Source organism: Citrus clementina, unplaced genomic scaffold (genome assembly GCF_000493195.1).
Source record: "Citrus clementina cultivar Clemenules unplaced genomic scaffold, Citrus_clementina_v1.0 scaffold_5, whole genome shotgun sequence".
NCBI lineage: Eukaryota > Viridiplantae > Streptophyta > Magnoliopsida > Sapindales > Rutaceae > Citrus > Citrus x clementina.
The window spans coordinates 31,650,656-31,668,403 of NW_006262201.1; the positions used below are offsets into that span (position 1 = coordinate 31,650,656).

Sequence of the window (17,748 nt, forward strand, 5' to 3'; positions counted from 1 at the left end):
CAGCTTTCTTCCAATCAATATAGTCAGAATTTTCACGTCTGCTTGAGCTAGGAGCTTCTGATCTACTGGCAGCATTCTCATATGAGGAAAGAAAACGATATGGACAAGGAGATTCACCATTGATAAAACCTTCAAGACCATTGGCAATAATCGAAGCTTGAATTTGAGCTCTCCACACCAGATAATTTGTTCGATCAAGTTTTGTTGGTTGAATAAAGGAAAAAGAAAGTGAAGACGATCCTGAATTGCTTTGATTCGTCATGTTTCATAGCTCTGATACCATATTAGAATTCGTAATGGGATGTTTGGAAACAAAGAAAAAAACAGAGAAAATGAAAAAGGAAACTTCTCGATTTTATTAATCAAAATATTCAATACTTATTAAGCTTACTTAGCTAAGCTTATATACAATTATTCTAACTAATTAAACAACTTCAAACCAACTAACAACTTCATATTTAGTTTAGCCATTGAGCTCTTGCCACATGTCATTCAGTTACATTCAATCTTGACACATCAGTCAACTCTATCCAGCTCAGCAACTATATCTTCAACAAAGTATGATATAGAAAAGAATTTAAAATTAAAAAAAAAAAGTAAAATAGTAATTTGAATTTAACGAGATTCATGTACAGGAAGAAAAGGAATTAATAAAGTGATGAAAGATTGGTAATCGTGGCAAGTAATCTTATCCATGTACGCGGCGGCACGACCCAGGACTTGGAAATTAAATAATGAAACTTCTTTGCAAACTTAGAAACTACAAATTAATGAAGAGACTTTGACGAGTAATTTATCATTTTATGCATGGAATTCCACGTGCATGCATGCATGTTCTCCACGCTTGGAAATTTTGCAAACGGCCTCTCCCTTTGATGGGAGGGACAGTTTTCGTACATCAATTTTGAAAATGTCCTCTAACAAGTGTCTCGATTATTGGATAACATGTGCAGTCCTTTTCATTAATAACACGTCCTTCAACAATCCTCATTGCAATAAAGAATTTACGGAAAATTTCTATAATACATCATACTACAAAGTTAGTCATACAACAAATAGATAATACTTATATTTTATAAAATTATCATGTAATTGATGATTATATCAAATTTAACTACATATATTATATATACAGTAGTTGATTATATTGTCTTTGATGTATTGTAAAATTTCTGATTTTATGGACATATAATATAGATTATCAAGGTTTAAGTTTTTTCACACGCGCGTGCACACACACACACATATATAGAAGTGACTAATGAGCCTTTTTCTTTTTTCATTTTGAGAAAATCTCAAGTACATAAAATGTATTATAACCATTTAGTGAAATGAGTTATGACACATGCATTTTGATTTTAGTATACTATAATTATCTTCTTCTTCTTCTTTTTTTTCCAACTTAAATGCACACAAGGATGGCAATGGGGAGAGGAGGGAGGAGACTGACCTCCCTGTACCCATCCCCGAAATTCTACATATGTATCAGTCCCTTCCCTGTCCTCAACAAAATTGTTGTAGGGAATTTTCGTCCCCTCCCTGAATAATAATAGGGGATCCTTGAGGGTCCCCGATCTCCGAATAACCGATACGTTATTTAGTTTTCAATTTTAATTTTATCATATTAAAAAAAATTAAATAAAAATAAAGTTTGACGATATATTTTATACTAACATTAATCCATTACAAAAGTCACATTACAAAATATAAATCACCATAATAATTATTTTCGTCAATCTTCATAATCCTACAATAAAAAAAAATTACTTTTATATCAACAATGAGATAAATGAAATGAATATAGATACTTAATCAATATTTTTAATAAAAGTATTTACCTTTTACGTCTCCTGTTCCTCTTGTTCTTTCTCAAGAAATGTGGTAAATTAAGAGATAGACTCAGGTTTTAAATTTAAAACAATAAAAATAATATAAGTAATGTAACTTCTAAGAGAAACTATTAAAAATTATGTAATATAATTACAAGGTAAAATAAACTCATATTGCCATTGTAAGCTTGTAGCTAACTTTGTAACACATTAAAGCCTCCAATGTGCTTGAATGAAGCTGAATGAAGCCTGTTATGGTACTCTATCACTGATGCTAAAAGCTAGCTTGGAAGCAACAAATTGTAATTGGAATTGCCAAAATATCTCTAGCAATTCATGCCAATATAGGATACCTATGGGCATTTGTTTTCCACCAACTCAAAATATTAAAATCTTTCATTCGTGGCATAACTTTCTCATCCAAATATTAATCTAGTCAATTAGGCCCAAAAGTTTAATAATATAATTATTTTGATATTTGTTATTTATACTAATATTTAATATTTTATTATTTACATCTTATTATTTATTTACTAATAAAAATTAAAATAAAAATTAAAATTAAAATAGGAAAATGGGGGAAGGGATGGGGATTCCACCTCATCCTCGTCCTTTCCCCAAATAAGAAATTGGGTAAAAAATTATCCTTATCCTTTCCCCGAATAAGAAATTGGGTAAAAAATTATCCTTATCCTTTCCCTGAATAAGAAACTGGGTAAAAAATTGTCTTTTTACCCTCCCGGAATAGGAAAAATCCCTAAGGGTTCCCTTCCCTGTGGGGATTTATGTCATCCCTAAATGCACACTTATGTGAATGACTATAGATTATATAGAAAAGTTTATCATTTTATTGAAATTCTAACCATTCTCACTGCATATTAAAGGGAGGTTGGCAGTTTTCTTCACGTAGAAATTAATAAATACCATTTCCATTTCTCTTCTTATTGTTTTTATAATAATCAATAACTTTCATTGATCATAATTCTACAAAATTATTCTTATTTTAAAATATTTTAAAATTTATTTAATTATTAATCTTTATTATTAATTAAATAAATTATATAAACAGAAATTGAAATAAAAATTTAAATATTGGAAATAAGAAATATAATTGTCGGTATCGAAACTAATAAGAATATATTTTTCTTATTTTTTAATCTTTAAAGATATTTTACTATAATAAATATATATTTTATATTTTCAAAATAAAATATTAAGCAAACGACCCATTTACCTTTACTTTCCTTTAAATATTTCATACCAAAAGATTATTATCTATTATGAAAACAATAGAGGAGTATATATTTTACATTAATTTCGACAGGGAGAAACTATCAATACCCTTAAAAAATAAATAAGATTTTTTTAGAGCTTATTTAAATAGAGTTTTTGTTAATAGAACTTTTGTAAATAGAGTTTTTACTAAAAAAAAGTTTAGTTGTTTGATTGTTAATAAGAACTTTTATTAAAAATTTATGAAATTACTTTAATAGACAAGTTTTTTAAAGTTATATTATGAAAACAATAAATAAGATTGTTAAATAAGTAGATGATATTTTAGATATTTTAATATTTAAAAAAATCTTTTAAACCTCTATTCTTAAAAGTTTAAAATTTTAACTTTTACTAGTAGAGGTAAAATAACTTATTTAAAATTCAAAATTTCTATTAAAAAAATAACTAAACAATAATAAAAATTATAATAAGAACTTATGAAATTAAATAAGTACTTATACTCATTAAATAAATTATACCAAACACGCACTTACTTAACAGTTGATTGTGATTTGTGAATGACATTTTATTCCACCCCGTTGCAATTGTTGCTTGTTTTCCACGGATATCTTGATTACGTTTGCAAGCTTATGTTATAAGGGCTTCGTCATTGCCATTATTACGAAATTAAATAGACTAAGATTGTTGACCTAATTTGAAAATTCCTCCATTGTTTATTATTTTTCCCTTTCTAATTTATCAACATCAGCCATATCGAGTCATTCTTTAAATCAAAACCCTTGTGGAAGACGAAATATTAACTTACTGTCTTTTCTCAACAACTTTTTAGGTGAGATTAGTTTAATTAATTACATGATAAATAATAGTTTTGAGTACACATGTATGATATAAATTTAAGATTCTTTTCTTTTTTGTCGTAATACATAGAATTAATCAACCTATTATTATAACAAAATAATTAAAATTTATGAGTTGAAGTTGTCAGAAAAATAAACTTATTTCCAATGAATGGCATTTGGAGGAACAAAATCAATCCGGAAGTTTTTTTACGCGGAAAAAAATCAATTAAAATTAATGATGTCCAAATGTCCAAATATGGTGAGAAATTGAATTCTTCAAAACCTTGCTGTTTCTTCATATTTCATTACAAATTTACCAATTCTTTTCTCTAAATTCTAGTATTTGTCTTCGTACAATGTAAACTTATTCCCTAAGATATGGTTAAAAAAAAAATTAATAAAATCTAATCATTTGGTAGTGCGCAAACTAATATCATAACTAAAATGAAGTTGGTAAATTTTGATATAATTATCTATTATTAATAATTAGGTGGGCCTAAATGTTCCAACTTCCAAATACAGTAAAACAATCCATCATCTACATTATTCTATATTTTGGAGAGAAAAAGGAAAAGACAAAATCTTTTAGATAAGGAAAAAAAAAAAAAAAACCTCATGAAAAAGCAATTGAATTAAAAAGTAGAAATTTCTTTACATTTTCGCCGGAGAAACAGAGTCAAATTCAAATACGACGACTCAAGCGCAAAAAGCCTATAAATAAAGCCCCGCTCCAGTTCCCTGTCAGAGGCTACGGATTTGAGAGATTAAAGAACATCAACCGAACAGTGAGACTCCGTACTCTTCACAAACTTGCAAAAACTTTTAGGTAAGAGTTCTGCTATTTGCCCCGGGTCAAACCCCGGGTCAAGCCCCGAAGATTGTAAAACGACGCCGTTTTGACAATTAATTTTTTTTTCATTTTAAAATAAACACCAGCTTCTTCGTTTCTCTCTCTCTTTTCATTTCGTTCTTTTTCTTCCTAAGTACAGAGCATTGTTATCTTCCTTCACAGCCCCCTCTAATTCCTCCAAATCTGCCTTTTTTAGTTTTTTAAATCCAAAGATAATGTTCAACTGAAAGTAACAGAGCACAATTGTGATCTCAGCACATGTGACAATGAGAATCAGGAAGACAAGCAGGAGGAAGCCAAATAGGTAATAGAACTGATGCAACCATATTGAGGTGAGAATGAAAAAGAGCTCAATGAAGATGGCTCCAAATGGAAGTATGCCCCCAATTAGGATAGAGAAGATGGGATTCATGTACCAGGGCTGCTCTGGAATCTGTCTTGGGATCTTGTTGGTTTTCACAGGATCCTCAATTGCTGGCTTTCTAAAACCAATATAACTACCCACAAAGACAAGTGGGACAGAAATGCCAAACCATAAAAAGACCAAAGCAAACATGGTTCCAAATGGCACTGCACCAGAGGATTTCTCGCCCCAAATTAAAGCATTTAGGACAAAGAAAATGGCAAAGCAAATTCCAGGGAACATGAAAGCTGTTTTGAGAGTGATTTACATATTTTTTCATTTTCCAAAACTAGGAGAGAGATTGCAGGGACTGTGGCTGGAAAGAATTATTGTTTATAAATATATATATATATTTTTTTTTGCTATGATGGCTGTCGGTGGTGGTGATGCCGATGGCTGGGTATGCATGATGGTAGCTGCCGGTGCCTGTTGGTGGTGGTTGTCAGTGGTGGTGGCTGTGAACTGTGAAACGAAGAGGAAGATGAATACAACGCCAAAAGGTTGTGAGACAAAGAGGAAGAGAAGGTAATTTGGGGCTGCCTTAACTAAGCCAAAACGACGTCGTTTTAATGAGATTGAAAACAAAAAACAAAAAAGTTGAAACGACGTCGTTTGGATTAATTTCGGGGTTTGACCCGGGGTTTGACTCGGGGTAAGTAGCATTTTCCTTTAGGTAATTTTTTTCGATTAATTTTTTAATTTTCGAGAATAAAGAGAGAGAGAAAAAAAAACAGATGGGATTATGTTTGTCTGGGAGTGATGTGAGGGGAGGGAAACAAGCCGTAGGTGGGGCCCACCTCCGGCCCACCAGCGCGGCTGATCACCACAATGTCTCTGGTCAAAATGACGCCGTTGATTTCTTCTTCAAATCTCGCGGCCTTCATGCCCTTTTCACCCAAATCGAGGTATGTGTGTGTACCTGAATTATATGAGTCTTTCACTGCCACTATTAATAAACTATTTTCAGTTAATTAATTAATTAAGTAAAAATCTATGATTAGTTTATGTTTTTTAATTTATTTTTAATTTTTTAAATCTGATTTCGTTCATGTTGGTAATTGTGATGGATTCTCAAATGGTCACTCTTTTGAAAATCTATTATCAAATTATGTTTGTTATTATTACTTATTTGATGACTTTTCAGTGTAACATCGAACAACTTAAATCATTTATATTTGATAAAAGTTATTTGATAATTCGAACATAACTAGAAAGTAGATTCCTATTCAAGAATCAACCGCAATCCCAAACATGCCTTTTTTTTTTTAATTTGTTCTGGTGGCTGATCTTTTGCTAGTGTTGGTTCGACGGTTTCACACCAAGCAACTGCTTTTGTTTTGCATATGGAGAACAGTAAGTTTAACTGCTTATACCCAATGACAACATTCTGTGAAGTGAATTTTAGATTAAGATTGGTTAAGGTAAATAAAAAAAGAATGGTGTTGAATGCACAGTGGCCTTGTGAACATTGAAAAAGTCGATGTTTGATCCTGTTGAATGCACAGTGGTTTTCCTGTGTATCCTCCAAGTTGACTATTCTGTTCTGCCTCATTTATCAAATTTGACTCATACCCCTCGTGATCAAATTTGACTTATACCCCTCGTGAAGATTCCCCATGATAGTGCTCCCCTGATTGGAACATGATTTTGTGAATGCTGGTTTGCATAAGACAAACCATTAACTTTATAAAAGATTGTGGATTAAGGATTATGTTGTTACGAGGATAAGAATGTCTTTCCATAACGTGGACCACCAAGTGATTGTAATATTCCTGTATTGATGTGGACCTTACCTGAGGATCTCCTTGCAAACTTTCCTGGAGAAAAGGCAACAAGTCATATGATAACAAATTAAATGTGGTTCAATGCTTGTAATTGACGTGTCACATCCTGTTGTTATATAAAACTTAATTACATATATTATTGCTTGCTGCTTATAAGATTTAATATTAGAAGTGATTCTGTCAGAATCCGAAATGATGGTTTTCTGCATGTTCTGTTTATGACAGATATATATTGCCTGTCAGTTGACCCACATCGTACTGACAATTTTCATTTCGTGCAGCATATGCATGGATTACTCCTTTTCCGCTTTTTCATGTATCTGTATTCGTTCTTACGTTTTTGAATATATATTGCAGTTATCTTTATCTGCTTCAAAGTTACGTGATCTTGACATCGCATCAAAGGTACGCCTTCATATCATTGTTGTCTTATGTCTGATAATGCCATGTTCATGCTGTTGATAGTCTTGGTGATTGATTCTCATGTTATCTTGTATCCTCCTTATATGATCTGCTTATTTGTTCATAATGGCCCTGTCAATTTCCTTTCTCTGTTCATAAAGGGTCTAGGGATATATGATCTGAATAACGCTTAGCGCTGGCACCAAAATTCTAAACTTAGACAAAGAAGAATAGTTTGTTATATACACTGTCTATCTCCAATGTAATCCAGTAAGGAGCAGTAACTTGAGAGTTCCAGATAATGTAGAACAAGTCATGGTTGGTGGTTTTATTGTTTTTGCAATTTTGAGCACTAGTCAAATATGTTATATGGTTTTATTGTTTTTGCAATTTTGAGCACTAGTCAAATATGTTATATGTGCAAGATAAAATTCTTTGATAATGAACATTTATCAGCCGTATATCTTTTTACTGGCTGATACTAGCATACATAAAATGCTGCTGTATTTTAACGATGGATTACTAACTAAAGTTATTTAACTAATAAATGTCTATATTTATATGACAACTAAAGTTATTTAACTAATATATGTCTATATTTATATGACATAAGTGGATACATACCCATATGCCTTCTGTTTTTTTTTTTTTTATATTCACAAGCAAATGTATTTACATTCTTTTTGTGTCATAGAGTGATCCCATGGCAGTTGTGTATGCAAAGAAAAGAGATGGGAGGCTGGACGAGATTGGACGTACAGAGGTGATTATGAACAATCTGAATCCTGCTTGGATTGGAAAGATTTCAATTGCTTTTCAGTTTGAGATCGTCCAGCCCTTGCTGTAAGTTTTTAGTGTGTTCTTTTTAAAGTTTTTTTTTTCTTGATAGGTCATGCGCTTAAGCCTTGCTTGATTTGATAATATTTAATGTTTTCGAATTTCTTAATGCTTTTCTTCTTTTTCCAGCTTTCGTGTGTATGATGTGGATACCAAGTACCACAATATTCCAGTGAAGGTATAAAATTTCTTAATTATTTTTTTTTCTCTCAATTCAGATGTAAATGATACGCACATACTTCAGTTCCAAAGTTTAGAGTTAGCCAAGGCATTTGACTGATCCATTTGTTGTCTAAGCATACGTCTAAACTAAATTGCATCAGCAATAGTTTCTATCAATTTCGGGAAATTTGGGAATACTTGATTGATTATAAACTAACATTTAGCATGGCAAGAAACTTAAAAAGTTGGCTGTCATATACCATAAACAAATCTTAAGGCCAGGGTAGTTATTATGGAACTTTCTGCTATTGCATCTTGCAAGGTTTGACATATTTGTCCTGCTACCATAACTGGGAAAGAACAATTTTTCTGATGGTCCTTACGGCTAAATTTTCTTTTTTCCAAAATGGAATTTTGATCTATGTTGTTAAAAACAATACAGTTAAATAGTTGTTGCCATGGCCTAAAGAAGTTTCTGTAAAAAATGACCATATTGTCAGTATTGAAATGGATAAGTAAATCTTTAGAGCCTATGATGTATTCGTCTGTGGAATTTGAGTCAAAATGAAAAAAATTTGATGGTTATAATCCTAGAAACTGTAATCATTTGGAAGCATTTGCTGAAAACAGTTAGATAATCTAAAAATGTGATGATTATTTATGTCAATTGTAAATGGTATTAACATTACTGGGAAAAATGATAAATATGTAAATTTATGCCAGTGGAAAGAGAAAATGAACAAATCCAGATGGATTCTAAGACATTAAGTAGGAAATCTAGTGTTCTTTTGATTCTTTACAGCAGTGATCCCTAATTACTTTCAAGTCATTATTATCTCATGACAAAATATTTGTTGAAGTGTGAAGTTTAAAGCTCAAACTTCTTATTTACATTGCCCTGCAGATGCTAAAGTTGGAGGATCAAGACTTCCTGGGAGAAGCTAGCTGTGTTCTCTCTGAGGTAAGTTTCTGGGTTATATTTTGTTTGATGAATTTATGTATTTTCTCTTTATTCAATGGGCAAAATATGCCCATCTAATTTTCTGTAAAAATCTGTTTCCTATAAAAAAAGGGCAAAATATTCTCAGATGCTTTTTACTAGCATTCGTCTTCTTCTTTAGCATTCTTCTTTTGCACTAACAAGTGTCATATTTTCCTTTTAAATGGCAGATAGTGACCAAACAAAATCGAACTTTAACCTTAAAACTCCATAACAATTATGGGCTTCGAGTTTCAAGAAACTTTGGGATACTCTCTGTCCATGCTGAGGAAACGGTTGCTTCCAAAAGTGCTGTTGAAATAGCATTCCGTTGCTCGTATTTGCAAAATGTAGACCTGTTTTCCAAAAGTGTAAGTTCTGACAAAGTAGCTAAGTTTGGAGGTTCACTAATTAATCTATTAATTTAGATGCTATTTTTTCTTCTTCTTATATTGCATAGGATCCATTCTTAAGAATATCTAGAATTGTTGAGAGTGGGGATTTGTTCCTATCTACAAGACGGAGGTGATAAACAATAACTTGAATCCCATTTGGAGACCAATAACTTTGAGCATGCAGCAATTTGTGAGCAAGGTAACCTTGTCATCTTCTTGTGCTTGTTACTTAAATGTATATTAGGTAGTGAAGTTTGGTCATGGGGAAATGTTTTTTAGTTTATGATTCACTTTGGTACAGGAAAACCCATTAATCATTGAATGTTTTGATTTCAATACCAGTGGAAATCACGTACTGATGGGGTAACTGTTAAATTTCTTAATGTCATCAGCTTCCCTCTTTTATCCTTTTGCCTTTCTGATGTCAAGGTTTTCTATTTCTGTTATTAGTAAAATTCAGAAATCAGTTGGAGACCTGGAGAAACTTCATCAAGAAAGAACTGGTGCAACTTTTATGTTACCATCAACTCAACGTGGCCATGACAAGGTGTGTATTCTTTTTTGTTTTAACTCCACCAAAGGTGTTTGTTCATGCTTACAGTTTTTGATAATTTAATATCACTTTATTTTTTATCTGACTTTTTCCTAGGTTCTGAAAAGTCAGTTGTTTGTTGAAAAGTTTGTTGAGCAAGAGCAATATAGTTTTCTGGATTACATATCTAGTGGGTTTGAGTTGAATTTTATGGTTGCAGTCGACTTTACAGGTAATTAGAAAGAGATTACTTGTTGAAGATAAATTTGCAATATAATCTTTTTGTTTTGTTTATTTCCTCTTATTTGGTCCAATTTCATCTTGTCTCTCATTAAATGCAAAATCATCCAGCTTCAAATGGAAATCCTCGAAATCCAAATTCTTTGCACTATATTGATCCTTCAGGCAGATTGAATTCTTACCAGCAGGTAAGGTTTTGTTATGACTTGCACTTTGACAAGTGATCTCTGAACTCTGAAGGTCATAAAATGGTCATTTTGTCCAGTGTTTTCGACTTAGAAAATGCCTGTGACTTTCAAGTCTTTCTGTGCCCGTCATAGTGAGATACATATTTCAATAGTTTGTAGAAGTTGAGAGAGAATATCACTGATTAGTTATTGGCCTCTTAAACCATTTACAGGCAATAACGGAAATTGGGGAGGTCATACAATTTTATGATTCTGATAGACGCTTTCCTGCATGGGGATTTGGAGGGAAGACATTTGATGGCACTGTATCACATTGTTTTAACTTGAATGGAAGAGCAGGTAGCTTTGAGGTAGGGGTAGCTGGAGTTCGCAACTTTGCTATAATCCTTATTTGGTTGGCTTGTCTCCCATAACTTTTCATTTTTAATAACAAACAATATAATATGTTTCCGCATTTTTTTTAAAATTTCCTTGGAATTTTATCCTAAAAGATGTGTATTTTATCCTCTTCCATTTTTTCATTAACTGCTGGTTTCTTTATTTAATAGGTAGATGGAGTTGAAGGCATTATGGCTGCTTATGCAAGCGCTCTAAACAATGTTTCTTTGGCAGGACCGACTCTGTTTGGTCAAGTCATCAACACAGCTGCACGAATTGCTGGACAGTCCCTCTCTTACGACAGAAGCAAGTATTTCGTCTTACTCATTATAACGGTGATTACAATGATTCTATATATTCACAGTTTTCTCTTTCTATCATTCTTTTTGGGTGATTTGTAAATTTGCATTGTCTATTTAGGATGGAGTTCTGACGGATCTCCAAGAAACAAAAGATGCTTTGGTAAGGGCTTCTGATCTTCCCCTGTCAATTCTAATTGTGGGTGTGGGAGGTGCAGATTTTACACAAATGGAGGTACACAATGTTTTCTAACTGGAATATCTTCTTACTAGCATTGAACTTCTTTTTTCTATAGTTTGATAGATTCAATTTAGAGTACATATGCAGTGTGGTATTACCCCACTTTTGTTGCAGATTTTTGATGCTGATAACTTTGTTGGCAGATTCTTGATGCTGATAATGGCCGTAGATTAGAGAGCTCTACTGATCGGGTAGCTACCAGAGATATAGTACAATTTGTTCCAATGCGAGAAGTTCATAGTGAGTGCATATGATTCTTTGACAAAATTAGTTCAAAATATTGAATTTGGGAGTTAATTCACAAAAGTTTCTGAATTTTTTCATGCCTTAACAAATGAACACATTGTTTTCTGAACAGGTGGACAAATTTCTGTTGTACAAGCACTTTTGGAGGAGCTGCCTGGTCAGTTTCTGACCTACATGCGCTGCAGAGATATCAAACCACTCAATGTTCAGATGGCCCAAACATGCGCTTGAGTAAATATTCATATGTTTGGAAAGGATACAAAACCAAGCTAAACATATTAGACAAAACCAAGCCAAACATATTAGGCTATACAGACATAACATAGCAAAAATTGATAATGGTACATTACATATGTTAGGATATAGTGGTTTTAGATGATGGTAAATTACATATGTTAAGATATAGTGGTTTATAACTAACTTTTGATGGCTTAATGAATTGATTGAATTTGTATTTAGGTTCTATCAATGATCTCATATTCTTCCCATCCATGTCTTTCGATTTTTATTATTCCCTCTACCCACTTGTTTCACAATTGTTTGTGTCTGATGGCCTAAAACTCCAATTTCTAATGCTGTATTATCATCTTTGTTGAATATTTACTACAATGAACATGTGCTGAATATCTACTTTTACTACTACACCAACAATCTAACACATGGCTCACGTGCACACAAGACAAGTCTGATTCACACATCTTTAATTTAGATTCTTATATAGTCTTTCAAGATGTCTGAAACGGCATAGATGAAGGACCCTTCCACCATTCAACCTGGAATGATGTGAGTGAAAGAAATTTCCGAAAGTGTTGTATTATAACTCTTTGAAATTGGGTTTGAGTAATCAAGAGAAGCCAAAATGTAGAACAATAACAATAAAAAATGAAGGCCCTCTTACCGTCTTAACTTTGATAGAAAATACACGAGCTGCATACCATGTCTCACAAATTTCAATGAAAATTGGCCTCATTCCTGATGCTGCACAGAAGGTTGGCCTGAATCATCTTTATGATTTTGGACTTCCTGTAAACAACGAACAAAACAAATTGAAGGTGAAAGCAGGAACAACAGTTTTCAAATAAAATGGCAGTGCTTAATCTAATTCAACAGTAACTTTTGGGTCGCTCAGTAATGAATACGTACCTTTGTTTCAAGATATATCTGTTGTATGGTAGAATTAAGGTCGCCCTTCCAAGTCCAATACTCACCAGACAGCCAGCGTTTCTCTACTTCGTGTAAACTGGGAGTGCTTAATTCTTTTCCAGAGAAAATCTTCATATTGGGGCATTTATCCACACTTAAATATGTCAAAGCTGGGAACTTAAAGGCGCAGTTGCCAGAGCAGAAGCTTGTAAGTCTTCTTAAATCACAAAGCTCCAAGTCCATCAACTCGCTGAAAACAATTTCATCTTTTGCAGCATTTCCCTCATCATCTGCCACTACTTCTGTTATCATGCTGCAGTCAACGATACTCATCTCTGTCAGTCGTACCAAACTCTTTGCTGTCGAGGATGTTAGCACATTTATCAATCCTTTGCATCTCCACACCTTCAAAGTTGTCAGATTCTGAAACGATGTTGAAGGTGGCACTAGATTAATCAAATGGTCACAATACTCAACTGTTAGATGAACCAAATTGTCCATTTTGGATTCCTGGATCAAAATATGCTTCAGATCACAACAATTGTGTAGATTCCTTATGATTGCCTTCGTCCAATTTTCTACTCCATATGATGGCTTAACGCCCCCAACATATCCTCCTCCCCTTATTGTGAGTTCTCTTATGCTGTGAAATCTCCGAAGGAAATCAAGTGATGAAATAGTAGATGACTCTTCAAATATAACATCAAGAAAGTTGAGTTTGCAAAACATGTCCTCTGGAAACTCAGCTGCCATTGGTATCTTCTTTCCTTCAATGGTCAAATATTTCAAATTGGGGAATACCTGGTTGGATGCATGATAAATCAGGACCAAAAAGAAAACATAATGCCAATTATTAAGAGTAAATTTTAAATCTTGTACGTACCTCTTTTGTCAAGTCATGAGCAGTTAAAAGGAATTCAGGACACCTTATTACTTCTAAAGTTTCCAATGTTGGAAATTCAATGTGCACATCTCCTGTGCAGAAGCTTGTGAGCTTTTAGAGATCTACCATCTTTAGAAATTGTAACTGAGGGAACACAACATTCTTCCTTTCTTGCTGGTCTATGACTATTATCTCTTCCAAAATAGGGCACTCATCTATCTCAAGGTGTTGGAGTCGAATAAAGCTGTTAACTATAGAAGATGAAAACAGACATCTTAATTCCCCACAGCCATATACAATCAACCGGGTTAAAGTTTGAATGCCACAAGACATGGCCGGAAGTTGGCTTTTCCAAATCCTCTCCACATTTACATTATACAGCTCCAAGGTCTCCAAGTTTGGTAACCCACCCTGTTCACAAAACTTTCCAACCGTTATATGAGGAGATCAAATTTAGTATATAAGTGCATTCAGAGTACTTTTTCTTTCATCCGAGAATGTATTTGTTACATCTATGTTACTCGGGATGAAAATTTTAATATAATTATGAAATATGTTCGCTAATCCCTGATTCACTCTAGCCTATATTTCCTAGGAAAGGAGAATATATAATAAAGCAGCAACAAAAAAAGGAAAAAATCATAAGAATATGACCATTGGATCATTAATATCCGACCTTGAGGAAAAATGTATTAGGAACGTTGACATGGTCCTCCAAAATGATTTCATTGGATCGCATTTCACTTGTCGATTCCTTGCATCTCTGTTTAGAACATAGTCATACTCATAAGAAATGAAGAATCTGTTTTTTGCATTGGCTGCTTTGATATGTTCGAAATTTAGGAAGATCATATCATACCTTTGACTCTTTCGGACTGGGGGCTTGACAACCTTCGACCCAGAGATGCTTCAGTTGGGAAGAATAAGAGCCCAATTTGTTATTAACTAATTCAATGATATCTTGGTCTGGCAATCCAGATAAACAAAGGTCTTCAATTCGCTGAAGTTGCACGATATGCCCACTCTTGAAGCTGATACAATTGTCGGTGCCAAGGAGGAGTCTGAATGTTCTAGAACACGTAGGTGAGGGATCCTCCCAACACCAACGTCCAATACATATTCTGTACCTTTCCAGTTTCTCGAAGAACAGCCCCTTCGGCAGAGTGTTGGCATCTGGGATGCATAATTCTAAGGTGGTCAAGTTAGGCAAACGCTTCAACTCTTCAAGGCTTGCATTCTTGATCCCTGCAGCTTCCACCTCCACTTCCCACTTATTAAAGCTACGAATGTATAATTCCTCCAAATGGGATAACTTTGATAAAAGATTTGGGGGAATAACCTGTAGTCTGTCACAGTCTCTCAAATCAAGCGACCTTAACCGAGTCAATTGGCCTATTTCCACAGGCAACTGCTCAATATAAGAACCCCTTAAGCAAAGGATTTCTAGGTTCTTTAATTCTCCTATAACAGCTATATCTTGCAATTCGCTGCAATACAAACACAATGTTCGAAGGTTTGTTAGGAGACCAAGTGATGAAGGCAGTAATGATAGATGCATGCAAGTCAAGTCTAAAACTCTGACTTGCGTCAACTTCCTGAAAAAATTGTCTGGAAGTGTGATTAATGAAGATTTCTCAGTCCACAAAGAGAGAAGTTGCAGTTGAGGACATTCCAAAACTTCAGGAAGAAGAACATTCATCTTGCTGTCGTGTAAGACAATCGAAGTGTAAAACTTAAGCGCACCTTCATCTAGCCATTCCCGTGAATTAACCAGTTCATATCTCATCGTAAGCACATTTTGTTCTCTGGTTGCAATTGCTATGGCAACATCACGAACAACATCATGCATAGAAAACCAATGTTCATTTTTGCTTCCATGCTCAAGCAACATACAAGAAGCCTTGAGTTTGTACACCAATGTATACACTCGAGCTCGTGCTTCTTCCATCCTATTGATGCCTTGAAACAAACCCAAACCCATGCCATACATTAACACGTCATTAATGGATGATATGTAGGTGTAGCCTATTAGCAAAAAGATCTTCTTGAGCTCCTCTCCTTCTAATTTGTTGTAACTCAACTCTATAGCTGAATAAGCAGCCGGCTGTATATCTTTAAAGTTCGTTGAGGAAGGCCTTCTTAACTGTCCCAAAGCGTCCTTCCATTCAAATAATCTCTTATTTCTCAACGCCCTCGCTACTGTTACAATGGAAACAGGCAAACCTGCGCATTCATTTGCCACATCCGTTGCCACCCATTTGAATTCACTACTGTTGATAGACTCCCCTGCCATCTTCTTGAATAGACTCCAAGCTTCGTCTTTTCTTAGAACGCCAACTGAGAAATTATGTCGGCAATCCATCTTGCCAGACAATATATCTTCACTTCTTGCCGTCATCAATATTTTACACCCCTTGTGATTATCTCCGTGAGGAATTCCTACATCCTGCAAATCAACACTTTCCCAAACATTATCTAAAATTACAAGGATCTTTTTCTCATCCTTCAATCGATTATAAAGACTCCTTGCCCTTCCAGATTCGGTCTCTTCAAAAAATATGAGACCTAATTTATCAGCGATTTCTCCTTGAATCTTTCTTATGTCTGGAATCTGGGGCACCTCCACAAAAATCACTTGATCAAATAGCTGGTCTCTCTTGAACTGAATAGCAACCTCTTTTGCTAGTGTCGTCTTTCCGATGCCGCCCATTCCATAAATCCCAACCATGTTCACATCAGGATCTTGTAATGCACGAAGTGCATTATTCAAAGTGGAGATTCTTGATTCAAATGCCTCGTAGTCTTTGTTAGATATAAGCCTTATGTCCTCCAGAGCTTTACGGTAGGAAATTCTATCAAATCTCCCAGCTTCCCGAAGTTTGACAATAGCTTCGAATTGCCTCACCGCTTCCTTGCTAAGCTGATGGCGGGTCTTCAAATTTGGACACAGCCCCATGAAACAACGCTTGTTTGCTTTATCTGCATCGCCTGTAAATTTCTCAGCCTCAGGAATGATGTTGTTGACACTTGCAAGCCATTTCTCAACGTTCTTTTCGATCTCTTCTCCTTTTCTTTTAGCCTCATCAACCCCGTGCTGCATACTGGCAGCGTCATCCTTGAGCTTCTCAAGTTCAGTCTTGAGATTCTCAAAGTTGCTCCTGTAGTTGCGCACATAACTCAATTGTCTTTCAGTGGGAGGACCCAAGCACTTTGCAACTTCTAACACAACAGTTACTATGCTTTCCACCATCTTCAATTCTTTCCCTTTTCTCTCTTTTTTTTTTTTTTTGGGTCAAATTTTAGAATTTTGTAAAGTATGTAGATGTGAAGTGAAGCGAACCAAAAGGAAACTGAACAGAGACAACAACTAAAAAGATGCAGAGATGAAGAAGAAGAGAAGGGATTTATTGACAGCGTAAAAATACATCAGAAGAGTAGATACAGAACAAAACAGAGACAAGTGTACAGGGAACAGAGCAAAGCTAAATAAAGAAAACAGATGCACGTACGATTCGTAGTAATGTTGAGATCCGAAGATTGTAATAACTAAGGTGTTGCTTGATCCAGTGAAAGGTCCAAAGAGTTGATGGCAGAAAGGAGCAAAGCTGAAGAATAAAAACGATCAAGATGATTGAGAATGTTGATTGAGATGGAGAACGACTTGCATGGTTGGGAGATGTGCGTCGGACAAATGGTAGCCAATTATTTGATTTTTACAGCGGGATTCACTGACTTTATATTTTAAAAAATTTAAGTCAGCAGAATTAATTATTTTCATTGAAATGAACTCAAAGGCCAAAGAGTGGAGAAAGGATGTGAAAAAGTTATGCGAAACGTGAGGTGATGAGATAGTTAAGTTCACTGATGCTCAATAATCAATTT

General features: G+C 34.2%; 2 pseudogenes; one reads left to right on the plus strand and one right to left on the minus strand.

Annotated features, from left to right (window-relative positions):
- Positions 1–5,875: 5,875 nt before the first annotated feature.
- Positions 5,876–12,326, plus strand: LOC112098303 (annotated as a pseudogene).
- LOC112098302 lies at positions 11,958–17,615 on the minus strand (annotated as a pseudogene).
- Between the last annotated feature and the right edge of the window lie 133 nt (positions 17,616–17,748).